Source organism: Rattus norvegicus, chromosome 13, assembly GCF_036323735.1.
Source record: "Rattus norvegicus strain BN/NHsdMcwi chromosome 13, GRCr8, whole genome shotgun sequence".
In the NCBI taxonomy this organism is placed as follows: domain Eukaryota; kingdom Metazoa; phylum Chordata; class Mammalia; order Rodentia; family Muridae; genus Rattus; species Rattus norvegicus.
Genome location: NC_086031.1, coordinates 66,940,772 through 66,968,670, shown reverse-complemented (window position 1 = coordinate 66,968,670; position 27,899 = coordinate 66,940,772). Strand labels below are relative to the sequence as shown.

The following is a 27,899-nucleotide window of genomic DNA, read 5'->3' as shown; positions in this document are numbered from 1 at the left end:
TTGATCCTTATTCAAGGTGCATTCTAGTGGGAGGAAAAATGAAGTTATGTAAAGAAATAACCAGTAAGGAGGCTAACCCTTTGGGGCTAGAGCTATCTATTTTAAACCGAGTACCCAGGGAAAACCTGCCTGAAGTGGGGACAGTGGCAGAGACTTGAATGAATGGAGAGAGAAAGTAGATCAGGCAAACATCTGGAGGAAATGAACTGGGCAAACATCTGGAGGAAGGAGTCCAGGACTGAGGGAAAAAGATGGTCCTTTATCCCTTCAAAGGGGCTATGAGAAACATCCTGCTGTGGATAGAATAGAGGGAAGAATTGAGTTGGAGAAGGATAGGAAATGAGCTGGGGGAAGTGGCCAGTGATTAACACTTAACTTGGGGCACTATTCATTTCAAAACTTTGCCGTTGTTGATAGTTCTTTCCCAAGGTCTTGGGATAGGAGAACAAGCCATCATTAATATGACTGTGACCCCATTGGAGGCACCTGACTGAATACTAATTTCATCTCTGACAGGAATGTGATAACATCTGGCCACCCTCAGGGTAACTTCTCGCCACTTAAAGCAGCCAATCTGGTCTTTGTCAGGGCGGCTTTCTCTTCCTAGAGTAACTATGACGACGGAGTTGGATGCACAGGTCTGCCGGGTTCTGTTTGCACACAGCATGTGGCATGGTTGGATGCAGAGTCACGAATCATTGTAGTTTCAGCTTTTCCTTTCGGCGTGAACAACCTATCTGCCCCTGTTCCATGCCAGGCTCTATTATTGGCTTTGTTCTTCTGTAACTCCAGTGAGCAGGTTGTCAGTACAGGGTTGACAATCTAGAGCGCCGTCTACCAAACTCTCCTGAGCAGAGCTCCTCTATTGCTTGTCCATTGTTGCTGTGACAAATGACCACAGATATAGGAGCTAAGTTACTCAGGTATTATCTTAGTTCTACAGGTTAGAAGCCTGGCATAGGTCTCAGAAGCTAAAACCAGATACCAGCAGGGCTGGGATCCTTCCCTTGGGGTCAGTGGAGGTCGTTTGACTTGCTGGCTGAATTCATTTCCCCGCCCTTATTGGATAGATTTTTCCACTTCCTTGTGGCTCTTTGTAAAGAGTTATGACTCTTCCCTCTGTCATGAAAACTAGCAGTGGTAGGTTCGGTCCACTCACATTCTAGATCTTTCCTTTTTCTCCAATCTCGTCTTCCCTGGGCACAGTTTCTTAGCTTTTGAGGACTTAGTTGATTAGATTGACCTCCCTTGGATAATCTGGGACTGTTGCCTTCTCTTAAGGTCTTCAACCTCAGCCATGTCTTCATGCCTGCCATGTTCTAGAACAGTCACAGTTCCAGTGCTTAGGACGACAGGCGCCTGTCTGTGGTCACCTTTGACCCTGGAAAGCTGCAGTTCAACGGGAAGCACTTCCCTGCTTCAGACGTATTAAGAAGCTGAGTTCAAGGAAAGGAAATTATTGCTACTGTAACAGATAGGAAGAAACGGGTTTTTACTAGGGAACAGACTCCTTGCTTGGGCCCACAGGAAAAAGGCAGGAGGAAAACAGTATCAGACCATCGTTTCTCTGTCTCTTTTAAATGCTGCTTACCTTTGCATGCATTCGGGCTTATCATCCAAGGCAAGTGTGTCTGAAAACTGGTGACATCTCTTTAAGGTGTTGAAGCACAAGGATCAGAGTAACAGGGCTGTTGCTTTTTACGTCATGTTCTAGAATCCCAGAGAGGTGTCTAAAAACCTCCACTCACTGACCTAAAACCTACATTCACTGAGGATTCTGGGAGCATGGCTCCTGGATTCCCTCAGTGACAGACAGATCCACACATGATGAAATCACCCCCAAGCGGAGACTTATCTAATGGGAATGGATTGTCCCATGGGCAACAGGACTTCTTCAGTGTCACCTTGCAGAACCAGAGCTGAGATAGTCATTAACCAGACCTCTGTCCCCAAGACTGTTTCGAGTGCACCCTCTCAGCTCCTGCTCCAGCTCTCCCTCTATTTCAACCTAAAACTCAGTCAGTACCCCTAAGAGGGGGCTAAGTTCCTACTTTCTGTCTTCCTCAAATGTTCATTTGATTCTTTCTTGCCTTTTACAATTCCATTTTGTTTTGTTTTGTTTTGTTTTTTTCCAGGCGAGAGACCGGAACTGGCATGCTTGAGGCCTAGGAGTCTCAGGTCTCTGGCCTAGAGCTAAGATTACATTCAGACAGTATCAAGGGCTGAGAGACCAGGCAGCTAGGTAGAGGTTGGATTGCTCCATACAGCTCAGGTATGAGTGTAAGGGTGTAAGGTATGACTGGCTTTCAGAGATGGATTTACCTTCCTGCCTACCAGAAGTTCTAATCAGATAGATTTTCTGTCTAGGTTGGGCTGCTATGAGTGTCTTTCAGTGGTGCTGGAAGGAGGGGACAATGACTGTTCTGAATGCCTTGGGAAGTCATTTGACATGGTGGCTTCTTACCCCATGAAAAGTGAAGTCTGCATTTGAACTCCTGGGTTGTAGTTGGTTTGGTGGCCAACTCAAGCCCCTTGAGTGTGGGTGAATGGCTCTTGATATGGCACTACCCACACTCACACAAACAGACAGAGAGAGAGAGAAAGAGAGAGAGAGAGAGAGAGAGAGAGAGAGAGAGAGAGAGAGGAAGGAGGAAGAGGAGGAGGAGGAGGAGGGAGAGAGAGGGAGAGGGAGAGAGAGGGAGAGGGAGAGAGAAGAAGGAGGAGGAAGAAGAGGAGGAAGAGAGAGGGAGAGGGAGAGGGGGGAGGGGGAGAGGGAGAGGGAGGGGGAAAGGGAGAGGGAGAGGGAGGGGGAGAGGGAGAGGGAGGGGGAAAGGGAGAGGGAGAAAATCTGTGGCATTAGTTGTGTTCAAATCCTCTCAAACATGGACATTTTCCTAAGGCTTGTTCTACCTCTCCACTTCATTTTCTTCCTCCCCTTCTTTCTTTTTAAGCATATCACATGTCCATAAGAAAAACAAAATAAAAACCACCCCTGCCTCAAGTTTTACTTCCAAAGAGCTGACTTTTGCCTCTGAGTTGCTTTTCTATCTATTGTTCCAACAAAACACGATGGCCAGGGCCAGTTATAGAGCTCTTAACTGGGTTTGCAGTTTCAGGGGGTCGGAATCCATGAGGGTAGAGAAAATCATGGCAGCACCAACAGCTGAGAGTTCACATCGTGAGTCACAAGCAGGAGGCAGAGAGAGCATGCTGGGAATGGTCTGTGTTTTTTCAAACCTGTAATCTTCCCCCAAGTGGCACACCTCCTCCAAGAATACCACACCTCCTCATCCTTCCCAAACAGTTCAACCCACTGGGAACTAAGTATTCAGGTATTCTCACTCAAATCACCACGTGCTGGCTTCCTAGTTCCAAAGTCTTTGCTTTGTGCCATTATCTGTCCTAGAATCAGACCAGAACTGAGAGAAGTTGAAGAAGTCCTCCAGGCACAATGAGAATGTCTCCTCTCGTAGGTATTTGGTTAAATAAATAAAAAGAAATATGACTTCTTTGAAAAATAGGGCAGGAATTTGGTGCAATACTCTGGAGACTTGAGGCTGTGGGAAAGGGTAAGTTGAGAACCTTAAGAATTTAAATACAGTGGGCACTTCACTCTGTGGGGCCAGGGACTGTGCATTCTTTTTATAACTGTACCTCTACAGTCAGTGTAACAGTCCTGTGTGGTGGATCTGAAGCAGCAGGAGGTAAGGGCTCTGTAGTCAGGGGGTTCCGCTGAGAGAAAACTGGAAAAAGAGGGAATGTTCTCCGAAACCTACGCTTCTTTTACACCCTCTCTTCTAGCACAGCCTCACTTCTGGGATGTTCTCAGGAGTCCAAGGCCACAAGTTCTCATCCAGAAAAGACCTTTCCAGCCAGGGCTTCCTCCTTCTACACCAGGGAAATTGCCAGGTTTCCCACATCAAAACACACCTTGTCATTTAACCGATTAGTGAACCTCTGCTTGGACTTCCAGCATTTTTATTACCGTTATTTAAATTTGCATAATACAAAGCCAGATGCTAATTCACATGAACTTAGAGCTTATATAAGACTAACAAATCTATGCCTTTAAATACCAAGTTCATAAAATTAGTAAAATTAAGGCTATCAACGTTAATAGGCTGTTAATAGGTATTTTGCTAAAATGAAATTCGCTCGCTATGGCCTGGAGTGAAACCAGCTTTTCCATAGTTCCAGGACCCCAGCACCAATCCTTTCTCCTGCCCCTCAGTTTTTCTGTGTTCACACTCCTTCCAAACCTTACTTTGTGTAGCAGGCACCCTGCTGTTTTCTAAGCTTTCAGCAGATGAAAACACATTTTATGTCAAATCCATTTTTGTTAGTATTAGCCTGCCGAGCAAAGCAGCTATGCTCAGCGTTAATGCGCTCACAAAGCAAACAGGAAAGCTGGAAGCACGTGGTCCCCGGAGTAAGACCGTGGCTGTTCAGATAGTTTAGGACGGGTGAGCTTGTGAGACTATGACACTACATTTGTATATCTGTGATACACCCGGCCTGTAGCTATGCGTATGTTGGCGTATTTGCTTTATTATTTTATTGTGTTCTTCCTTCATTCCACCCTAATCCCATCCAACCCCAAGCGCTAGGCAGGAGGGAAGAGGGGAAGGGGATGTAGACTTCTGTAGTCTACTTCCTGATGACTGAGGTCACTGGGTTCCTTGGGGCCGGCCTGATCTTTGTCATCCGAGTATCCAGCAGTCTAGCAAACCAGCAATAGGAAATGGGCAGAAGGAGGAACCAGCAGCAGTCGGGGCAGTAGCAAGGGGAGCAGCAACCATCACAGGCCTCCTTGGAGCTCTGGCATTTATTCTTTCTCCAGAGTCCTCAGAATTAAGCTATCTGCAGCTGATAAAAATCATACCTTTCGGGGCTGGGGATTTAGCTCAGTGGTGGAGTGCTTGCCTAGGAAGCGCAAGGCCCTGGGTTCGGTCCCCAGCTCCGAAAAAAAGAACCAAAAAAAAAAAAATCATACCTTTCCTAGAGCATGAGACAGTCATAGTTAAAGGCTGTGGACAAACTGAAGCAGCCCCATATCCCACACCCGGGATGAAAACAAAAACATATTCATGTGACATAACTGGGTTTTTAAAGCAACCAAAACTACTACAACCATGTATCTGCATACTGTATATACGAGGTACCATAAAACATAGCTTTAAAGAGGCAAACTGAAACTCTCTTTGAAAACCCCCAAACTCTTGAAGATGCCTGTTCCCAAGTCATCCTGCTCTGGGATACTGCCTCAGTATGTAGCTGTAGTCCTTCTGCCGCACTCGCATGTTGTATCATGCATAGGAGAATATAATCATCTTTTTTACCTGGGTACTTGTATATCTAGCTACCATGTATGCTGACCCCATGTATTACAGGACAATCAGTAAGCGACATTCATTGAATGCCGAACTCAACCGCCTCTTGACTTCCCAAGAATTCTAAAATATATTAATATACTTGCTTTCGTGACTTGCATTCTAAAAATAAGAAGTTTGGGACCACGGAGTTTATCAGAGTTACCCAAGAACAGTCATATCTGACCCAGAGCTTGGAATCAATTTGAAACTCCCAGCTCTATTCTTGCTATGTCCCCTGAGTGTTGGGGGGTGCAGCACATGGTAGGTACCTAATGCAGAGAGTTCTTTTTAATGATTATAAGATTGGAGAGCTAGTTACATAGCACCAGACAGTGTGCTGTCATAGCCTAATTTCCTGTATGGTCCAGAAGAACAAAAAAGTCAGGTTGATATACACCTCAGAACCACTCAGTATGTCTGCACCTCTGGCATACTTGACTTCCTCCCATGACCCACTCTGGGAATGTTGTCCAAAGCTATGTCTGAATGAGAAAATAGACATGGAGGAGAGGAGAGTAGTTTGAATGACAGGAGACACTGGCTGACCATGATAACTGAATAGAGAACTTCAGCTATGCTCTCCTGAGACTCGCTGCAAGCCTGGATGGCTACGCAATGCTTGCCTGGTATCGTGCGATCACATATCAAGTTCAGAGCCACTGAAGCAAATTGTATAAATGTCAATGTGAGAAAGACTGTGGTCTCCAGGGGAAGGGAGGAGCCAGGACATCCAGAAACCGCAGCATGGAGAACAGGGTTTGGGTATAAATGACAGGATCTACAGCCAGCCCTTGCAGGAGAGCCTTGCTGAATGGCTTGTAAAATGGCCTTTGAGTTCCTAGAGGGAAAGAGCCTCCTGCTAGACTGAGGAGGGTGAGAAGCTCCTTGGGATCTGCTGGGGTTGAGTTACACTTCCTCCTGCTAACACAGCCTCAGGTCAGGCTAAGGACTCTTGGGCCCCACAGTTCATTTGTTTTCCCTCCTCCTGCCTTTGGGTTTTGCTATGCCCAAACTTTGCAGGGTTTTGCTTCCCTGAGATTCAACTATGAACTATCTTCCCCTCTGTGTTACCTACAGGCTCCTGTCCTGCCAGGAAAGGTCCTCCTGTCCTCCTGTCACTGGTGGGCAGGGGGCACTGAGCACGGTCAGCACAGCTGGGCGGGTCTTGTGTCCTCTTTGCCCACTTCGTTGGGTGAGATGACATGGGAGTCACACTTGTGACTCGATCCTCAGTGCCTGAGAAATTGCAAGTGTTTCAGTGACGAGGCTCTTTTCAAAGCTGCGGCATCTTTCCAAACATTGCCCGAGATGAGGAAGAAGGAGGGAATGCAAGTGACCTTATGCATGCTCCATCTATGGCAGACTGAACTAAGTTTCTGGAATACACAGCTCACAATAATCCAGTGAGCTTGCTATTGATGGAGATTCAGCTGTGATTTTCCTGGATGGTATGGATATTAAGGGTCAGAGGTCAATCAAGTTCCCTGGTCCTCTCGGCCACGTAACCCACCTGAACCCAACATGGGGTCTCCGGCTTCTCTCTTCCCAGTCTCACTCTCTCTTCTCTCCCACCCAATGATTCATGAAGAGGCTAAAGAGCTTGTGATTAGAAAGTTTTGTTCACCACCCCGCATCAGATGTCCTCCCTTAAAGCAGTGTCTTCTTGTATTGTCCAGGGCACTTTCAACCCCATGTAAGGATTCCATTTTTTAATAAATTAATTTTGTTAATTCTTGACTATAGCTTTGTACCATGATTTTGTATATTTCTCGTTCACAAAGACAGAAACAACAAGAAATTGGCAAAACCATCATGCCTTGACTTTTAAATCAGAAAGAGCAAGTCCTAGCCATCCAGTAACATGCTCACGAGAAACACAGAACCTTATTCTTTTTTTCCCCCTTTCTTTTCCTTTTTGTCTTTGAGGTGTTTTTGTTTGGGAGCAGGGACAATGTTCTCTTTCTTGTCCTCTGTTCTGGGCACAGAGAGAACTATCCCTTCTGACAGGCACAGTTCCAGAACCTTCCAACCTTCTATACAGACCCATGGTCACATGGTCTCAGTGAAGCTTAGCTTGACTTCCCATGTGCAGAATCCAGATGTCCCTCAGTCCTGTGGTGACAGTTGCTACTTCATCACCACACTCTCTACAGCTTCTCTCCTCAACATTCCGTCAAGAAGAATGAAACTGGATGCTTTGTCTTGAGAACCAAAAAGAAAGTCCACACCCCTCCCAAAATGGCAGCTCCGGGCTGGCTCCTTCCCTCCCAATGGGCAGTCTCTCTTCCCAAACCACTAAGTCATTTCCTTGTGGGGACAGTCTCACCGAAACCTCTCCATTTGCTTTAGCTTTGGAACTCCTGAGTTCTTTTTCTTCCCCATCTCCACTGAGCTATAATAGTAAAAAGAAAGCCTCCGATCGAGTTTCCTTTCTGCTTTCATCACAGGGCTATGGCATAGTGATGACATTTGTACACAGTGCCAGCATTGCAGGTGTGAGGGAAATAGGAGGGGGTGGATAACTTCTGCAAGGTGCCACCCGAGAACAAGCCCAGAAAATAAAACAGCAATGGGCACTGGAACCTGGCGAATGTACTTGCCTCAAAGTGCTTGGTGCAGTGAGCAGATGACTCGGGGTTGCTGGTCTTTGATGAGTGTCCTGGGGCTGCTCTGGCCTCAGCAGCAGCTGGATCACCTGGGAGCTCTCTGGGGGTTCCTTGAAGCCATGGTGTGTGATGTTGTGTGCACACCCAGAACTGCCGACCTCAGGGACAGTTTGTGAGTCATTAGCACAGAGGCGGGACTCTAGAAGATTCTGGGATTTTATGGTTCAGTGACTACTATGAAAAAGGAACACACAGGGAATATACCAAAGAATAATCACAATCTATATTGCTCCATAGTTCTTCAATCTGACTTCATTTTTTTTGAAAGAAGTTCTGTTTCTGGACACAGACAACGTATCTTCTAATGGAGGGCATGGCCCCAGAATATTCCAGCCACCTTTTCTAAATAGATTTATTGATCTGATGAAATGTTTATATTGAGGAAAGGACCACCTTCGTCCTGTGGATATTTGGCCAATGTTTACTGAAGCAAGTCACGCTGATGTTTCGGAGTGTTTGTGATGATTAGGAAGGGACGACAACTCTGCTGACCTCTAACTGTAATTGTATATTCTTCTCATCATAGGGCTGGGCGTTAGGGAGAGCTATCGGGGCATCATCATCTTTAGACACTTCACACTCTCTCAAGCTGGCAGGTCCCTCCTTTAATAAATCGTGGAGCCAGATGGTTTAATGGCTAATGTGCGTCTGCACCGATCCCCAACCCCAATCCCTTAGGAAACCTGCTTTCAAAGTGTGTTTACAGCTACCAACCCTTATACTCCAGAGCTCCCTCTTGCTTCCTAGCCTGCATCTTCTTGTGCCGGCCCCGCCCCTACTCCTCTTATTCAGAGGATTCTCACTTCAGTCCTGCCTCCTGTGCTCTCCACGTGTTCCCTCCTCTCTGGATTCCTGAATCCTGGACCATAAATGATCCATTTCTTCTTGACTCGATCTTTCCATTTCCGAGGGCCTTTCCTAATTCCTCTTCAAACTGCTAACTCCGCACCATTTCCAGAGTCTTTCTCAGGCTTCTTACTGTGTCCTCCAGGGGGCGCCATTCACTGCTTTCCCCCATCACCAGCCGTCACCAGTGGCCTCCAGCTCCTCCCCAGAGAGTGTCTCAGCCTCTGCTCTTCCTGCTCTAAACCATCAGACTCTTGTCTCTATTCTGCCTGCACCTTCGGCAGGGTTGATGAGACCCAGGGACCATTTTTTTTCTGGAACACGTAACTCCACCCTTCCTGCCTCCTCTTGTGCCTTGACTCCTCGGCCTCTAGCTAGCTTTTCCTTCACCTCAGGCTCTCTGTATACCTTTCTTTGACTAACCCCTTAATAATCATCACTTTATTTACAACTTATCCAGAGCTGACTTTCCCGTGCAGGCAATACATAAATGCCCACATCCTCATCAACAGATTTTCTAACGCTTTTAGCAGTACCCTGAAGCTCATTGCTTAAATGAATAATTACATTAAGGGCTTAGAACGGTTATCAGTTGGAGTTCCTGATCTAAGAATATTTGTTGGCTGAGCTATTTGCTCACGTGCGGGCAGTTTGCAGAAGCAAACTAGGACTGGTGAAGCTCCCAGGGCTTGTAATAATTGTCCCTGCTCCTGAAGGGACGGCCGGGTGGAGAGGTTGCCTGGATGACTAGGGGCCAGCTGCCATTATGCATGAGGAGCTGTGGAACCGGAGATTCGGTGTTTACAGAGGAGGGCAGTCATAATCTAAATGGCCACCTGGCAAGGCATGCAAACGAAATGAAATGAAAAATCTCTAATAATATTAATTTACTGCCATCTGCCAAGAGCATGGTTGCAGGGCAGGGGAGACAGGGCAACAGATCTTGGAGACAACCCTTCCTTTCCAGTGTCTGTGTCACTGGCAGTTGTAGGCAGGTGGACACCAGGATTGATGAGACCCAATCAGCAATCGAACTGATTTTGGGTGCTAAGTCACAAGGTGGGACAAGGCTATGACGTTTGCACCCGATTTGTTTACAGGTTTGGCCAAAAGCTGTTTTGTTTCCTCGTAAGAAGTATGAAAAATGAAACTGACCTAAAGCAAGCATATCCTCATCCCTGAAATGTTATTAGCCTTGATCCTGGAATATCTTTGTTGAAAGGTACAAATGTGTGTGTATCTATGAACCATTCATTGATCTATCTCTAAGGAGAGCATTTTCCCCAGGTACCAAGTGTCACACAACTTTAGAGGGAGGGAGGGTGGGCCTGGTCCCCATAGCTTGGATCCCTTTCCTCCTCCAGAATAAAACTTTTGCTTTCTGCTTTTCATTTACTACAGGTTAAATGACCCAGGACTGATAACATACATTGTATCACTCAGCCTAGTCTTACAGCCAGGAGACAAGCTGTTTTCCTGTGTCTGGGTGAAATTTGTTACCAAGTTTTCTTCTGGCTGGCAAGCAACTGGGGCGTGTCCATCAGTGCCATGGCCCACAAACAGCCTGGGTCACAGAAGGGGGAGCTTAGATGGAAGGCTACTCTGCCTCTCACTAACGGGGTGGTCTGGAACACGTTACTTAATCTTCCCAAGCCAGTGTTTACATTCATAAACAGTGACAATCACAGGTGCCCCAGTGCCAGGGGATACCTTTGAGAAGGTGAAGTGGGTTTTCATGAACTCTGGAGTCAGAAAGAGTAGGGGCCAAAATCTTATTTTACTGAGATTTTACTGAGGATGTGAGAGAGTGAAGACACCTGGCGTCCAAGCCCCTGGGTCTATGGGATGAGCAGAATAATACAATTTATGGTGAGGCTTTTAGTTTTTAAAAAGTTTACCTGAGGAAAGGCTCTTAGCAGGATGGTGGTGAGAAAGCAGCCAGGTGTGGGGTCGCAAAGCCATGCGACTGGGGGGAGCCAATCCGGAGCAAGAATGGAGTTGAGATGTGTCCAAACCCCCAAAATTTTGTCCTAAGCTGGACAGGAGTAGGACTGTTTTCCTCCTTGCTCTGGGTCTGCATGTCCCATAAGCCTTACGACCCCTATCTCTGCCACCCTTGGGGTAGTCAAGTAGCCTGGTGGCCAGATTAGAGGTTTAACTTCCTCTCTCCCTATAATGGCATGTCCAGCAAGCGCCTGGAATTCCTCCTCATGCAAATGAAGCCTTCAAAGCACCTCAGCCCCAGCCGATGGTGCACACTCACCCCTACCTACTCCCAAGGTTTATGTAGCCCTGGTTACCCCTCAACTGAAAGAGAGCTGCTTCACTGAAAACTGTCTCTTGGAGAGGCTATCCCGGCCAAGATGCTGCCAACCCACCCACTCGGCTAAGCTTCAATTCCTTCCAGTCCAGCCAGGTGCACAGCGGTGCCTAGACACCCGGAGGGCGGAAGCAGACCCAGGCCAGGACTCCGGAGTTTGCTAGGATTGGCTATCCCTTGGTAGGTCGGATGCTCAAGCGTTCTGTGTCTGACGGCCCAGACTCTGCACAGCGCCCTTGAATGTGAGTGGAATCTGGGAGTATGGCGCACGCCCCCTCTCTCGATGCCGCTGTAGTCTACAGAAAACCGAAGCTTATCCCAGTGGAACGCCGCCTCAGGCGGCATCCTCAGAGACGTAAACGTTGCGCAGACCTATGGGAACATGACTACAGGAGCAGTCGTGGCTTTGGGAGCTCAGTGTGACACCAGGCTGGCAGCTAGCAAGAACGGAGGGTGCCCACTCTTCCACAGGAGCTGAATCCTGCCAACTGGCCAAGGACTTTTGGCAGCGCACCCCGGCCTTTATTGCAGCTTGGGAGACTCCAAGCAGAGGGACCCAGTTTATCTGGCCACATACTTCTGCTCTTCTGAAAGCCTGTGGCAATAAGTTAGCCTTGTTTTAGCTTCCTGTTTATGCTAATTGGGTCCCAGAGGCAGAGACTAATCTCCGCCCTAGACTTCCTCAGCACCTTTCTTCTGCCCTCTGACACACCCATCTCTTCTCTTAATTGCTGCTGGCTGCTGCAAATCCCAACTGCATAAATCAGCATGGTGCAGGCTTTGGAAGAGTCTCTCTCCTTCAAGACTCCCTTTAGAATGTAAATACCTTCTCTGACTGTGTTCCCCTGCTAATGAGTGCCTACCATCCCGGGGAGGGAGTGGTTATAGACCTTGTGGCTTTAAAAAGGAATAAAATTATCTTCACAGCCGAGCTTTTCCTGGAAAGCTTGACACATTCTGTGGAATCTTCCTGTTGCTTCCTGTTCGACACCTCGTGTCTCTGTACAAAGGGCTTGCTTGAACCTGAGGCCAGACTAAGCCAAATGATCTGTAGGGGGTTTGGGGTCTTAATTGAGTATACAGTACACAGGGAAAGAGGCATTAAACTAGTAGTTCCATGAACGTGAACTGATAAACCGCATGTTTAGTATCTTTTAGAAAGAGGCAGACTATTGGAGAACTTGAGCATGAGCATTCAAAGAATTCCTAATAGAATTACCATTGTGAGACCAGGAGAATTGACTAGGCTGAGAGATAATGGACTCTTCGAGAACACCAGCCTGTGAAAAGGCCAGGAGGCAGAGGGATGCATTCATCTTCTTTGCTAGGAGAAGGTCTTGCAGGCCAAGGTAAGTCTTTTGGCTTTTGCTGAGAAACCATTAATGTACTTCTAAAAGAGGTGGCTCACAACCCTGGTTGAGGATCCCCCCACTGTCAGTCTGAGGACAGACCATAAAGGAACGAGACATCAGTGAGAAGGTGACCACAGGATCCAGGCAAGAGAATATGGTGGCTGGGGCAGGAAAGGGGTTAGATTAAAGGTGGAGCCAATGAAAGGGACCTGATACAGATCTGTCCTGAGAGACACATCCAGAGCAGGTCCAATACAGAGGTCGATGCTAGCAGCAAAGCACTGAACTGAGAACAGGACCTCCTTGGGGAGAATTAGAGGAAGGATTGAAAGAGTTGAAGGAGCTTGCAACCCCATAAGAACAACAATGCCGACCAACCAGAGCTTCCAGGGATTAAACCACTACCAAAGTCTATACATGGACTGACCCAGGGCTCCAAATGCATATGTAGCAGAGAATAGCCTTGTTGGGCACCAGGGGAAGGGGAAGCCCTTGGTCCTGCCAAGGTTGGACCCCAGTGCAGGGGAATATGGAGGGGGCAGTAAAGGGGATGGATAGGGGGAATACCAGTATGGGGAGGGTGAGGGGATGGGGACTTATGGACAGGAAACCGGGAAAGGGAATAACATTTGAAATGTAAGTAAAGAAATATATCTAATAAAAAAAATAAATTTAAGAAAGGTGAAGTCAAGTCTCCAATGCAAATGGAGACTGTTGGAGTTAAATGGAACTCTTACTTCTTTGGCCCAGTAGCCTAAAAAACTGTATCGCTTTGTAGACACAGGCAAGGCTAGAAGAGGAGTGGCATTCACTGGAAATAACTCACCCAGTGCAAGTGGCAGGAGAACCTGGAGTGTGTATTTCCTGGCCAGTCACTGTGAGGACCCAGGTGACCTCATATGACCATTACAAAGTGCAGACCCAGAGCCTCGGTCTTGGCAATGGAGGTTTGGTGAAGGAAGCCTCCCTGGATGCTTAGACTCTGCTGAATAAACCCTGTCAGTGCGCAAAGCACGGTCAAGGAAAAATAATTAGACTTTTAACCAAACGAATTTTCCTTTTATCATCCGAGGAGCAGTGGGAAGAGAGAGGAAGACCCTCCTTTTCCTGTATTTCTTACATGAAGGCAGTAGAAAGGATGACGTCAGCTGTTCCCTGCCCGAGCCAGATGAGACAGGACTCCCTTCCAGAACTCATGTGGACCACTTAAAATTGGGCTTTAGTTAATTCCAGATGAAGTCGGGTTGACAACCAGGAATACCCATCACAGAAGGTGTGACCAAATGTTTGTCAAACTATGACAGCGATAAAGTGTCCTATAAGGGTACACATGGTGCTCTCGGGAGTGTACTCAAGGAGACACAAACAAAAGCAAAGTCTAGCTGGGATGCGGACCCTGAATGTCCAAAGGGTTTGTTGTTTCACGCAAGCCACAGCTGGTCTGAAGTCACTGTGTGAATCGAAGAGCATCCCTTGGGAGCACAGACAGGATACAGAGCTGAGCCAGGAGTTTGTCACATGCCACACAGGGTGTGTAGAGACGCTACTGCAGAAAGGAGGGCTGGAACACAGCGGCTCTGGGAATCAACAGACCAGGACAGGGCTTCAATGTCAACCAGGAGCCATAATGTCTGGTCTTGTGCCTGGGTCAGAGCACTACTGGATCCTCCCACATCCGCATCGCTGACCCTGGAAGCAGAAGAGCCCCTTTCTTTGCATCATTCCTCGGGTGCCTTTTAATGGGAAAGCTCACCGTGGCTTACACTCTGGAGGAAGGATGCTTAATGGAACCCTATCCATTATGCAGAACACAGGCTGCAGAGCGGTTTTGGATCTGGGAAGCAACAAATTGCTACTGGATATAACTCCTGGCAGTCATCCGCTAAGAGTGATTAATTCCTACACTAGTCACATCCAGAGAACAGCAGCTACCCAGGAATTAGGGGGCTGAGAAACAGAGCTACTGCTTCATACATGTAACTTATGAAGCCAAGGTCTAAAGACACACAGATGCGATAGTTGTGCAACTGGGTGTGTGTGTCTGTGTGTGTGCATGTGTGTGTGTGTGTGTGTGTGTGTGTGTGTGTGTAATCAATTCACTAAATTATATATGCAGAATGGTGGAGGTGGCAAGTGTCACTTTGACCACAATAAAAGCTATGGTTAGGAGCTGAGGATGTAAACGGTTCAGTGGGGGAGTGGTTACCATGCAAGCCTGGCATTCAGAGTTCGGATCCCCAGCACCCACATAAATGCTGGGTAAGTAACTGCCTGTAATCTCACTGTTCAGGAGATTCCTGGAGCAAGACAGGTAGCAAGAGTAGCTGAGTTGAAAAGCTCTGTGCTCAAGTAAAAGACTCCGCCTTAATGAGGTGGAGAAGAACTGAAGAAAACACCTAACCTCAACCCTGGCCTCTGGCCCATCACATGCATGTGTACCCTCATACACCTCTGTCCACTGAAACACACTCATGTGCGCACACACACACACACACACACACACACTCGTGCACACACGCACTGATAACTCACAGTCACCCCGTTCCTCTCTCACTACTGTTCCTCTACCTGTTGTTGTTGTCACTTCTGTTTCTCAGTCCACGCACTAAGGCTTGGCCTTTAATGGCCTCTCCACCTGTCCCCCTTTTCACTCACAACACCAGACTGTGCTCTCAGAATGCTCTCCCAGATTCTTTTGGAAGCTGTGAAACAGCTTCAGTCCAATGCACTTTCCATAGTGTCCATGCTTTGCCCTGGCGCTAACCTTGACCACTTGAGCCAGTACTATCTAGCGTAGACTTATTCTCGGATTGTTTATGTGGGTTTTGGAAAGCAGGAGAGGAAGGCAGAGGAGACGATCGATCAAACGAGAGGGATCATTTGATGACTTCTTCTCCCTCAAGTCTTCCCACTAAGAACGCCAGGAAATAGAAACAAGTAAACACTTTTAACAATCCACATTAAAAATGAAACCAGCACTCACAATGACACCAGATCAGGCAAATATGCCTTTCCCTCCTTCTACCCATGCGAGTAGCCTGAATTAATAAGAGACATGTCGCCAAATGAGATTTACCAAGCTCATTAATCTAGATTGTTTCTTAAGCGGCTACATAACCGCAGAAGCATTTACTCGTACAGCAAGACGTGGGACTTATGCTAAGAGACAGAGAATTAACACTGGTGGTTGCAGCCGTTGTCATCTTTTGTCATCTTTTGCCTTGCAGCCATCAGTCCTCAGCTGATAGATATTCCAGTCAGGTGCCTCAGAGGCACACTGGTCTGTATCTTGACAGGCAATGTGCATATTGGCTCCGGATTATTGGATGGAGAAATGCAGAAATTCTCCAACAGTGCACGCCATCTATTAGCTTGGATCTCCTCCTTAGCTATCATCATATCAGTATGTGGTGGTTTTCCTGAGAAGAATCTATCCAAATACATCTTTGGGTGCAGAATCCAGGAAGTCTGGGCTTTCTCACTGGCTTGGTTGCAGACACACTGAAAACGGGAGAGCCCCTTCCATCGTTGTCTGCTTCGCTCCATCTGGTGGACGTAGATCCTGGCGCTCAGCCTCAGACAATGTTTGCAGAATGTTGGATGGTCCTCGCTGGTAGGCAGTATGCACTTGCAAACTATTCGACTTTTCTTTTCTGTCCCCAAATTTTTATTCTTTTTATTCTCAGAGAAACCTAGTTTTAAAAGTAAAGCATTTTAAAGCACAGGGCATGTGACAATACGAACTCATTTTAGTTCTAGAGGATGTTTTTAAAATAAAGGCCCCCTCCCATGGCATACTCCAGAGGAACAGCTTAGCATTTTTCTCTGATGCAAATGCCCACAATAGCAATGTGTCATCTCCTTAATTTTTACGAATCAACCCCAAAGTATGTGTGTGTTGTGTCCCTTTACAAAGATAAGGCTTTCGGTTCATTTGTACTCGACCCTTAAAAACTGCCTGAGTTTCGTTTGTTTGTTTTGTTTTGTTTTTCTGTCCTGTGAGACACTTCTAGGTATGTGAGTGGTACCTCCAACCTTCTGCCTCCCAGTTTATTACCTTGGCAATGCCCCTTGCTGTGCCTCGTAGGCACTAGCAGAGTTAACAGTTCCACCTCCCTGTCCCCTCTCCCTTATGACTACTCATAGGTTGGCTTCAGTTCATCAGACAGTTAATTTTACACGGTCAAAATTCATATAATGTATACTTTCTTTCATACACACACTTGCCTTTTCTGTGTTTTTGCTTGTTTTGGGGTTTTTTTTTTTTAATTTAGAGAATACTTTATTAGTTTTTGTAATCAAACCCACGTATATAAGACCTTACATATTTAATACAGTGTGTTACCCCTGTACAAATGGAAAAAACTTAAGTTCAACATTTCTAGACCAATATGGCTGTTAATTTCTGTACAGTGCCAACTCAACACAGTAAACGGGGATACTTTTTTCGAAAGTTGACAGCACAGGTAAAGTTTCAAAAAATTCAAATTATATATCTGTATATATATATATTTATATTTATATAAAAAGACCAATAATAGCAGTGTGTTATGCATCAACAGCAGCAACAGCTTTTCCAGGTTCTGCAGTCATCTGAACAAAACTGTAGAGACATCCAGCACACTCCATTAAAAAAAAAAAAAAGTAAAAAAACAAAACCCGAGAAAACAGCACAGTTCTGTTACTCTTGTGGTACCTGGCACCATTTTTTTTTAAAATTAGCTTCTCAATCATCATCTGGAAAGAAAACATTCTGAGCAACATCATTAAAAACAGCTCTGATAAAGCACGGTCACTACTACGTATCATAAGGCAGGTACAAGCTATTTTACATCCACAGAGGTATGATACAGTACTGTCCTACATCTATAATACTAGAGGATACAATTTAAAAGGCATTATTTGAGACTTGATTCTACTTTTCCAGCAGAGGGCCCAAAGGATGGTGTGACACAGCTTTGTAAAGAAACATACTCTAGACAGGATTTCCTTTCACTAGTGGCACACTTCTAAGGATTCATTCTCTCCATGAATGTCAGCTAAAACCGTTATTAAAAAAATGAAATATCCCTAGAACAAAACCGTATAACCACCAGATTCACATGAAGATGAACTAGTGGAGACAAGCTGGACCTCACCTTACCAACAAGCTATCAAATCTGTTATGTTTAAACAGTGAGACCTCCAAGGAAGGAGATGCCAAGTAGTGCTTCAAAGCTTCGGACCACAATCAAACACAGCATCCTTTTCAACAGAAGCAGAAGCTCATCTGAATATGCTCATGGATGCTGACATCAACATTTAATCATCTCCTCACTCATCCAGGAAGAGGGGGAGATCAGTTACTACTGTATTTTTTTGTGTTCAACCAAATCACCATGTTACAAAAATAGCAAGCTGCCATAATAAAAAATAACGCTCCTCTATCCAGCACCAGATAGCATCATTTTACTTTCAAGCCTAGAAATTGCACACTTGTATATAAACCAATCGAAGATGAGGATTGAGAGGTCATCTTGGTGGATTTTTCCTTTGATGAATATGAAGTGTCCTTCCTTATCTTTTTTGATGACTTTTAATTGAAAATTGATTTTATTTGATATTAGAATGGCTACTCCAGCTTGCTTCTTCTGACCATTTGCTTGGAAAGTTGTTTTCCAGCCTTTCACTCTGAGGTAGTGTCTGTCTTTGTCTCTGAGGTGTGTTTCCTGTAGGCAGCAGAATGCAGGGTCCTCATTGCGTATCCAGTTTGTTAATCTATGTCTTTTTATTGGGGAGTTGAGGCCATTGATGTTGAGAGATATTAAGGAATAGTGATTATTGCTTCCTGTTATATTCATATTTGGATGTGAGGTTATGTTTGTGTGCTTTCATTCTCTTTGTTTTGTTGCCAAGACGATTAGTTTCTTGCTTCTTCTAGGGTATAGCTTGCCTCCTTATGTTGGGCTTTACCCTTTATTATCCTTTGTAGTGCTGGATTTGTAGAAAGATATTGTGTAAATTTGGTTTTGTCATGGAATGTCTTGGTTTCTCCATCTATGTTAATTGAGAGTTTTGCAGGATACAGTAACCTGGGCTGGCATTTGTGTTCTCTTAGGGTCTGTATGACATCTGTCCAGGATCTTCTGGCCTTCATAGTTTCTGGTGAAAAGTCTGGTGTGATTCTGATAGGTCTGCCTTTATATGTTACTTGACCTTTTTCCCTTACTGCTTTTAATATTCTTTCTTTATTTTGTGCGTTTGGTGTTTTGACAATTATGTGACGGGAGGTGTTTCTTTTCTGGTCCAATCTATTTGGAGTTCTGTAGGCTTCTTGTATGCCTATGGGTATCTCTTTTTTTAGGTTAGGGAAGTTTTCTTCTATGATTTTGTTGAAGATATTTACTGGTCCTTTGAGCTGGGAGTCTTCACTCTCTTCTATACCTATTATCCTTAGGTTTGATCTTCTCATTGAGTCCTGGATTTCCTGTATGTTTTGGACCAGTAGCTTTTTCCGCTTTACATTATCTTTGACAGTTGAGTCAATGATTTCTATGGAATCTTCTGCTCCCGAGATTCTCTCTTCCATCTCTTGTATTCTGTTGGTGAAGCTTGTATCTACAGCTCCTTGTCTTTTCTTTTGATTTTCTATGTCCAGGGTTGTTTCCATGTGTTCTTTCTTGATTGCTTCTATTTCCATTTTTAATTCCTTCAACTGTTTGATTGTGTTTTCCTGGAATTCTTTCAGGGATTTTTGCGATTCCTCTCAGTAGGCTTCTACTTGTTCTCTAAGGGAGTTCTTTATGTCTTTCTTGAAGTCCTCCAGCATCATGATCAAATATGATTTTGAAACTAGATCTTGCTTTTCTGGTGTGTTTGGATATTCCGTGTTTGCTTTGGTGGGAGAATTGGGCTCCGATGATGCCATGTAGTCTTGGTTTCTGTTGCTTGGGTTCCTGTGCTTGCCTCTCGCCATCAGATTATCTCTAGTGTTACTTTGTTCTGCTATTTCTGACAGTGGCTAGACTGTCCTATAAGCCTGTGTGTCAGGAGTGCTGTAGACCTGTTTTCCTGTTTTCTTTCAGCCAGTTATGGGGACAGAGTGTTCTGCTTTCGGGCGTGTAGTTTTTCCTCTCTACAGGTCTTCAGCTGTTCCTGTGGGCCTGTGTCTTGAGTTCACCAGGCAGGTTTCTTGCAGGGGAAAAGTTGGTCCTACCTGTGGTTCCAAGGCTCAAGTTTGCTCGTGGGGTACTGCCTAAGTCCTCTCCGCGGCAGCAGCAACTGGGAAGATCTGCGCCGCTCTTTCCGGGAGCCTCCGTGCACCAGGGTTCCAGATGACGTTTGGTGTTTTCCTCTGGCGTCTGGATGTGCACAGAGTGCAGTCTCTTCTGGTTTTCCAGGCGTGTCTGCCTCTCTGAAGGTTTAGCTCTCCCTCCCACGGGATTTGGGTGCAGAGAACTGTTTATCCGGTCTGTTTCCTTCAGGTTCCGGCGGTGTCTCAGGCGCAGGGATCCTGCCGCTCCTGGGCCCTCCCCTACGGGAACCCAGAGGCCTTATACAGTTGCCTCTTGGGCCAGGGATGTGGGCAGGGGTGGGCAGTGTTGGTGGTCTCCTCCGCTCTGCAACCTCAGGAGTGCCCACCTGATCAGGCGGTGAGGTCTCTCTCCCACGGGGTTTGGGAGCAGAGAGCTGCTGCGGGCCGGGATCCGCGGGTGTGGGACCGTTTTGGGGGTTTAAGAAATAGAATTTCTAGTATTTTTTTTTGTTAAGAGAATATTATATATTATGTAATAAGTGTCATTCTGTTCAAATAAAAATATGTAATGATTACATTCTCTGAGCCAGATGCTGCTCTAAGTACTATGAATAATTTATAAACATAACAATATCTGCCTACACAGAACTTACTCTTGTCTTAAAATTATATTTTATTTGTGTATATGTATCTGTGTATGTCACTCGAGTGCAGTACCTGTAATGGCCAGAGGAGGGCGTTAGATCCCCTGGAGCTGGGGTTATGGTGAACTACCTGATATGGATGTTCATACGAAACTCAAGTCCCCTGGTGGGGGGGGGGACAGCAAATGCTCTTAATTGTGAAGTCATTGCTCCAGCCCATAACTTAACACTTTAACATACTCGAGGTTGCAGTAAAAGCCATCTTGGAGGAAGCCTAACCAGATGCTAAATCTCTGCACGCTTTCATCATGAGCTTCTGACCTTCGCCCTGTAAGGAATAAACTTTTCTTCTTACTAAGCTACCCAGCTTACAGCATTTTATAATAGCATCATGAAGACACCACGGGGCACCGTGAGAATCTGAAAAGCCACCCACACAATGGGAAAAAGAGCTGCAGGTCCTTTGTAACAAAGGATTTCTATCAAGAGGGTAAAAAGGGACTCTTACCACCTGATAATGATGTGCAAATTCTAGTTTTAAAGGGAGCAAAGAATCTGAAACGATTTTCAAAAAACGCCCCCCTCCCCCAACGAGGAAACTAGAAAGTGTCCTTCACCAACCGACGGGAAAGCGCACACCCAGACCACAGTGAGAAATAGCTCCTGGCAGTATGGCTGGAATAAGGATGGCTAACAGCCAGAGCTAATGGCCAGGCTACACGGGAACTGAAAACTGCCTTTGTGGTAAAAATGGTGCAGCAAATTCGGAAGAGTCTAGTGGTTCCTCACAATGTTGCCCAGAGTTCCCAGAGATTCTTCTCCCAGGCACATTTAAGCCAGCCTTGCATCCATGCAGCCTTGTATGTAAATGTTCTTATCATTCCTGGGCCAGATGTATGTAGAACCATCCAACATCCATGAGCTGATGAAGGAGCGAACACACAAAGGAAATGTGGTGGATCCAGACACGGGCAGCCGCTGGTGAGAAAAGGACATGAAGGGCTGGTACAGGATATGACAAAAAACAAAAACAAAAACAAAAACAAAAACAAAAACAAACGTTGAAAGCATGACAACTCAAAGAAGCTACTCGCAAGCATCCCCGTTGTATGGTTTCACCTATGTAAAACGTCCAGGACTGGAGAGACGGCTCAGCAGGTAAGACTGTATGCCGCTCTCACAGACCATCGAAATTTGGTTCCAAGCACCTACATCTGGCAACTCACAAGGCACTCGACAGGACATTGGCACCTTCCTTCCCTAGACCTCTGTGGACACGCAAGCACACAGACACATACAGGTACTTGTAATTAGACATACAATTTAAAAATATAAAATATCAACAAAATAAGTGAGTTGCTGTCCAGGACCAGGGTTTGGGTGGGAGTCAGGGTGTTAGGCTTAGGGCGATACATTACAAAGTACAGTGACTTTGTTCAGAGATGAAAATCTCAAACTGTGGCAGCACCCCCACAACTCCCTAATATACTACAACCTTTTGAGCTACATGGGTGAAGGGAAGAGTTGGATCAGGAGGCATCGTTAAGTCAAACTGAAGAATACAGGTGTATTCTTATACAGGTAGACTTGGCTTGGTTTCTTCCTGGTTGTATGACTTTACAAAGGTATCGGTTCTCTCTACAACTAAATTTCCTCAGTTGGAAAGTGCAGTGCGCTCGTCTCTCTCTCTCTCTCTCTCTCTCTCTCTCTCTCTCTCTGTCTCATGTCTGACTGCTCCCTCTTTCTCTCCCTCTCTCCCTCTCTCCCTCTCTCCCTCTCTCTCTCTCTCTCTCTCTCTCTCTCTGTCTCTCTCTCTGTCTCTCTCTCTGTGTCTCCCTCTCTCTGTGTCTCCCTCTCTCTGCCTACCTCTCTCTCTGTCTCTCTGTCTCTGTCTATCTCTCCCCCTCGCTCCCTCTGTCCCTCTCTGTCTCTCCCTGTCTTCCCTGTCTCTGTCTTTGTCTCTGTCTCTGTCTCTGTCTGTGTCTCTGCTCTCTCTCTCTCTCTCTCTCTCTCTCTCTCTCTCTCTCTCTCTCTCTCCCAAGCTGGAAGTTCGTAGTCACCGGCTGTCCTGGTAAAAGGCAGATCTACTCAAGTTCCATCTTGTCTTCTTGGCTTTGGTGCTTTGAAGTCAGATCAAACACACTGAGCGAACAATTAATTAGTAGCCTATCATCTTCCCCGGCCTCTTCTTTCTCTACGAGTATCATGGATCCCATATAGCTTTCAATTTTGAAATGTAAGCAGGGGGAAATAAATAACAAAGATTAACTTCGAAAAAAATCTCTCATCGTTTTGATGTTTTAGTCAAGGTTGTGGGGCATCATAGACCAGGATTAGACAGTTATCAAGCACAGACTCCACCAGAGGGCGTTTATCCAATGGATGTGGGGGACAAGTGGTACTTAAAAAGCTGGTTGACTTTGGCAACGATCAAGGAAACTAATCACTCCAGTATAATGTAGAGTCCAGATGAGATCAAATCAGCCAGCAATTTTAGTTAGAGAGATCAGCATAAACACTTCAAAAATAACCAAGCAAAGAAACACAGGCTGCAGGGAACAGCTATTTTGACAGGCATAGCAATCTCAGAAGCCAGTCTCCCAGTCGAGTTCTATTTCAGTCCAAGCCAACCTGAGATTAAACTCTAAGCTCACAGCCTGCTGCACCTACCAATCCATAGTTAACAATAAGGGGCTATTCGATAAGGAAGATGGACTCCCATGCCCCTTTCTTACCTACTTCACTCCAACATAAAATTCTTATTGAGAAAACACAAAGGAAGCCATGGGCTTCTGGGCTGGAAGAGAACTACTCCTCTATGGCAGCATGACGCCATAGCTTGCCACGGGAGGCTGACTCTTATCAAATGGCCGTGACATGATGCTCACAGCAGGCATCTATGAAGAATTACCCAGACCCCAAAGCTCAGCACAGCCCATGCCTAACTCATAGAATTCTAAGCAGAGCCCTACAACTAATATTTTTATCATGCATGACAGAAATCTTATTTTTGTCATTTCTTTACATTGGGGCCAAAGGAAGCAAAGAATCCTTCATGGAGTTATTAAAATGCATTTTATTTTCCTTCTGAGTTCATTTTCCATAAATTATCCATATTCTTCCTTTTTACAGTATTTCAGGTTTTCTTTTCTTTCTTTCTTTTTTTTTTTAAAGACATTTATTTTATATATGTGAGTACACTGTAGCTGTCTTCAGACACACCAGAAGAGGGCATCAGGTCCCATTACAGATGGTTGTGAGCCACCATGTGGTTGCTGGGAATTGAACTCAGGACCTCTGCAAGAGCAGTCAGCGCTCTTAACCGCTGAGCCATCTCTCCAGCCCCAGTATTTCGGTTTTTCAATCCCTTTATTTATAAGCCCTTGTTCTTTCGAGGGCACAGAGAGTGCCATGCCACTTATTCCTCTGTGGTCATCACATCCCAGGGTTATTGATACCGAACCCAGTGTTCATTTTCTTCCTTCCCCTTAGCTGTCAGGAGCATTTGAGTCTATTAGGGAAGCACGGCTGTGGGCCTCTTCTCTTTTAATTACATCGATCTTGCTTTTTCTTTTTCTTCTTTCTTCATTTATTTTTGAGACAGGGTTTCTCTGTGTAGCTCTGGATGTCCTGGAACTCACACAGTAGACCAGGATGGCCTAGAACACAGAGATTTGCCTGTCTCTGCCTCCCTAGTGCTGGGATGTCTGCCACCACTGCCTGGTTTTACTGACATCGCATTAAATGTCATTCCTTAAGTCACATTTCCATTCAGAACTTTGCCTGGATGACACTGCTGAACGTTTTGGCATAATCAACTTGATTATACTACTGTAACAAAATGTCTTCAGCTGAAAATGTTATATCTAACAGAAATGTAATGGTTATGATTCTGTGGTCAGGAAAGCGCATGATAAAGTCGCCAACAGATCTATCGGTGACACCTGTTTCTTGCTTCCGTGTCCCTCACATTGTGGAAGGGCTGAAATAGTTCTCTTGGGCTCCTTTTACAAAGGCATCAGTCTCATTCATGAACGTGCAGCCCTCATGAATTGCTAGGCTGTAGATCTGAGTATGTTCTCCCAGGGTTGAAGTGTAGTAGAGCATGACCTAACCACTCCCACCAAAAGCTCTGCTTTTTCATAGCACCACGTTAGCCATTAGCTTTCAATGTACGGATTTGGGAGAGTGCAAACAACTCCACCTAAGAGACATAAAGACCTATTAGGATTGTAACCGAAGGTGTAACTCCTTCCACTCAAACTCCTACCCTTGAGTGCCAGTAAACAGAGCCTCCTTCCTGGTTATCTGGGTCAAGCTGTCCATTCTTGACACTTCCTCTCCTTATCCTATATGCCTATGACTGAGTCTTGAGGCTCCACTCTAGATGTGAGTCCCAATCCAATACTCCATCATCTCCACTGCTAGGCGAGTCCAGGCCAAGCCTTCACTGTCCCTCCGGGCTGCTGAAGCAGCTCAAGTGCTTTATTCCTGCATGGCCACTGCTTTGGGTCCATCTTTTGGAATGCAGCGAAGTCTTCCAATGGCCCCAAGCATCCCTTTTCTTTTTAAAAATCCGTAAGCCTGGGGCTGGGGATTTAGCTCAGTGGTAGAGCGCTTACCTAGGAAGTGCAAGGCCCTGGGTTCGGTCCCCAGCTCCGAAAAAAAGAACCAAAAAAAAAAAAAAAAAAGAAAAGAAAGAAATCCGTAAGCCTGTGTGCTTTGCAGCTTCCCTGATGTCGCTCAGCTGAACCTCGGATCTTTTTCACCTCTGATCTTTGTCTCCAACAGGTCCTCTTGAGCTTTTTTTGGCATTGTTCTCCTTGGCTTCATTTTGGATTTTCCTCCATGTAGGTACCTGCACTTTGCCACCTCACAGTCTGGAATGTTCTTCTCTAGGTAGATTTATAACTGGCATCCTTTCCTAAATCAGGGACATGCTCAGAAGTCGCCTTAGGAGAAAAACTGCAAGGACAATCTGTCCATTCCACATTCGCGGTCCCTTTCTAATCTTGGCTTATTGAAAGTCTTAGTAATTATGGCCACTTCCCCACGTTGCCTTGCTCATAACTGGTCCCTTCTTCTTTACGCTAAGCCAAAAGAAGGCGGGAACTTTAGTTATTCAGTCCACTGTTGTTGGTCAGGATTTTCCAGAGGAGCCCCACTGTTAGAATGCACAGCTATCACAAAGGTGACTTACCAGACTGGCTTACTTGATACGGGTTGAGTTGTCCCACGTGGCTGTGGGCACACTGGAGAAGCTGAGAACCTGGGACTTTCTCAGCCCACTGGGATGGATGCCTCACAAGTTCCAATCTGTCACTGGAAGCCTAGAGGATCCCTGGAGAGCTGCTGGCCCTTAATCCACGATGGAAGGCTCTGGCATAAGGATGTCACTAGAAGAAACAGAGTATGTGCTCTTGCCAAGACTGATGAAGAGTGGACAAGGAAAAAACACACCATTCCCCTCAGACCCATGGGCCACCATTGTCAGTTGCTGTCTGATTTGTGGGGTGGTCCTTCTCCCTCAGGTAGCCTTTCCTGGAAACACCTTCACAGATCCATCTGGGGGTACGTCTTCTAGTTGACTCAAAACCAAGTTGGAATCAAGAAGAAAGATAACAACTGTGATATCTCGACATCTCAAACAGTGACCACCACGACTGAATAACTGAATGCATGAGGTTAATTCAGACTCCCTCGTACCAGAGAGCCACCTTTAATGGAGATTTGGCTTTCTTTGCATACACAAAGGCATCTCATCTCGCAAGGACTTTAGACCTGAGATGTGGTACCAGCGAAAGTGTCATTGTAATTGTTCTTTACAAATTCCATGGCCCCACCTTCATATTCATTTATCCAGAGCCATTTCTCTGAGGATTCACTTAGCGGTTTAAAGTGAATGATTAAAAGTCTGACCCTATTGCCCTGGTTTGGGCAGGGCCCTTCAGGCATTAATCATTGTGGCCACATAATATCCTACAGCATGACGAACATCCTTTTGCTACCTGTATAAGAGGAGAAACTTCTCCCTCTCCCTATTCCCCTCCTCCTTCTAATTCTTCATCTCCATCCCCCTCCTCCCCATTCTCCTGGCAAAAAAATCCTGAAGAACTGAAAAAAAAAAGCCACTGTGTTCACAACAGTTTTCTGAGATAGACTTAAGAGTGTTCTTCCTTTAAAACCACACCAAGCATATCCCCTCCTAATATGCGTATACCATACATATCTCCTAATATGCACACACCAGGTATTTCCCCTAATACTATATAAATGTAAGGCATAATCCATGCAAATACCATGCAAATCTCCTAATGTGCACACGCCAGGCATATCGTCTTCTCACATGCATATACCGGGCATTTCCCTCACTGCTATGTATACACTAGGCGTATCCCTCCTCTAATGTGAATACAGTGGGCATCAATCTATCTGCTGTTAAGCTCCAATTGCATCGCTGACCTCATGCCAACCGAGTGGACAGTCATATGAAGGAATTTGCTGAAGGGACCAAAAGTTTGTTTTGCTTACTGGCTGTTTTTTAACCTTTGTCCACCGAACAACCTTTAGAACCTGTGTTCCCTCTCAGCACGGTATTACGCAAGGTCAAGCTCCCATTAGCGAGCCTCCGACTTTCATTATTCTTCCCCTGTTTTGACATTAACATGGCTCTGCTTGATTAGGGTAAACAAATCCATTTCAGTGAGTTCCTGTTTCCAAGGAAAGGAGGGTTCTGTTGACACTCCACCCTTTTCCCTGCACTTACCCCGGAGGTCACCTGCCGGAGGTGGCTTACACACACACACACACACACACACACACACACACACACACACACATACACTTTGGTGGCTTTCTGCCTCGGGGAATGGTATAACTACAGACCTAACTCTAGCTATGTTCCATATACACCAAGGAACAAGGATTCAGCCACGTGTGGGTGCCAACAGCCCAAATGCTGCCTTGCATGGGAAGGGTTGGGAGTGGATAGACAAACTATTTAGCTTTCTCTTCCGCCAGGACAACAGCTCCAAGCTGTGTTTAATTGACATCCTTAGACTGTCCTCAGAAGTACTGAGCTCCAGCTGTTGGTGATGGTGACCTATTTGTAACTCCCAATGGTTGGTTCTAATGGCTTTCATGGCTTATGCATCCCTTCCATGTCCTGAAACTGACTTCCAAACTAGGCAAATCACACAGAAATTCTTTTATTGGATTCTGAATTGAGGGAGCCTGAATAGAAATAGGGACCTATGTTGCCATTGACGGATACTGCTCCAGGCTGCTCTTAGGAAGAACAAGAGATTGAGTACAGGGTATCTGAACTGATGTTGCCACCTTGAAACTGTGACTGGATGCATGGCCTGGAACAGGGGACTTGGGTGAGTAAAGCCTTTTATCACTCAGGTAATGAAATGACTAGCTGGCTAGTAAACTAACCAGCTAAAGACCTGGCACTTACTTC

At 45.7% G+C, this 27,899-nt stretch overlaps 1 long non-coding RNA gene across 2 annotated transcripts in view; it reads right to left on the bottom strand.

Annotated features, from left to right (window-relative positions):
* Nucleotides 1-14,442: 14,442 nt before the first annotated feature.
* The window catches only part of LOC108352553 (uncharacterized), a 75,182-nt gene continuing 61,725 nt past the window's right edge, over nucleotides 14,443-27,899 (bottom strand). Inside the window, exons 3-4 of one of the 2 annotated variants that reach the window (XR_001840855.3) lie at nucleotides 25,635-25,830; nucleotides 14,443-16,248 (exon numbers count right to left, since the gene is read on the bottom strand). This is a non-coding gene — a long non-coding RNA (uncharacterized LOC108352553). Of the gene's footprint in view, nucleotides 16,249-16,562; nucleotides 21,413-25,634; nucleotides 25,831-27,899 lie in introns of those variants that run through there. The other variant, XR_010057073.1, reaches the window with a different exon arrangement.